Source organism: Morone saxatilis, unplaced genomic scaffold, assembly GCF_004916995.1.
Source record: "Morone saxatilis isolate NCDOM2014 unplaced genomic scaffold, NCSU_SB_2.0 Contig9, whole genome shotgun sequence".
NCBI classification, from domain to species: Eukaryota; Metazoa; Chordata; class Actinopteri; family Moronidae; genus Morone; species Morone saxatilis.
In genome coordinates, this window is record NW_023340268.1 from 370320 (window position 1) to 371704 (window position 1385).

Consider the following 1385-nt stretch of genomic DNA (forward strand, 5'->3'; position numbering starts at 1 on the left):
AGACCGCCAGATTGGAAGGGTGCGCTTGGTTAGTGATTATGGACTAAGGCATGTCATGGCAGCGCAGCTCGAGTTGACTGCCTGAACTAGCTTGCAGGCTTCACTCCATTAGTGTTAGTGACACATGTAAGGGCAACTGTTCGTCAGTCCAACTAACCAATCACAGTTTACTCAGTCATCATCAATGCTTAATTAATGCTTAATCAGTGGAAATAAGGCATACACCAATTCCGACTTCCTGAAAAGTATCTATGCATTATTAATACAAAAACAACATATACAAATTAGAGTAATATTGAAATATCATGGGAGATTAAACCTAGGGGGATTGGCAATGTAGGAGTTTCTGTTTTTAATCACCTCCATTAGGTTGTCATTAAGGGGGTTAACAGAGAGGTACAATGGATGCTATTTTTTATTTTCACTGTACAGTGTGTATTACTGTTAAAATAAATGGCACATTGTTATGTCACTTTACAATAAACTAGTGTAAAAATTGCAGTTTGTCATGTCATGCTGTTTTTAATAAATATATAATTATTGTGTGTCACACTGTGACTGTTTTGTGTTTAGATGTGTTGGACTCCTCCACCTCTTACACATCGCTCTCCACAAATACTTGCTAGGAAGTATTTTTGCAATGGTAATGCAGCTCTGCACACTGGCTCTCATGCTGGTGTTGCTGTTCTAGTGTGATGTGTTTTCTGTATATTATATGCACACTGCAGTGATTAAGGTGTGTGGTCATGACAGGTGCTGTACAGCAGAAAATATTTCTCATAATGTTATGTGGCTCTGGCTCTGTAGGGTGTTATGTGTGTATGTGGCCCACAGTGCATTGGCTGTCAGATATAATCCCATTAGACATTTTCTCTTGATAAACAATCCAATTGCATTTCATTATGTTGTCCTGATTAATGCATTTTTATCAGGAATCACACTGAGCTGCTGTTGTAACTGAACTCTGAGTGAAATCTTGTTTGTGAGTCAAATATAAATGAGTTAATCTGCTTTTGAAGTGAGTTTGATAACACTTCACTTCAAATTGCAGTAATAAAAAAAATCTCTTAATGTTTTTCATCATTCTTGTTGATTTTCCAATCAAGAGTGTGCAGTTTTGTATACCTGAGTAACTGAGTTTGTCTTAGTCTGGTGTGGGTATATATGAGATGTGTTTTGTAGTATTGAGTCACATCGTTGGATTGTATTGGCTTGGCGTTCCAACATTATTGAAAAGCCAACATCATTATATAGAGACAATGATGATCTCAGTTTAGGTAATGAAGGCTGATGACCGCTCCAACCACCTGAAGCTTTGCTACGGCGCTGGAAGCATCAATGTGTCACAAATGACATTATACTTTCTGTGTTCCACCTGTTTTGTA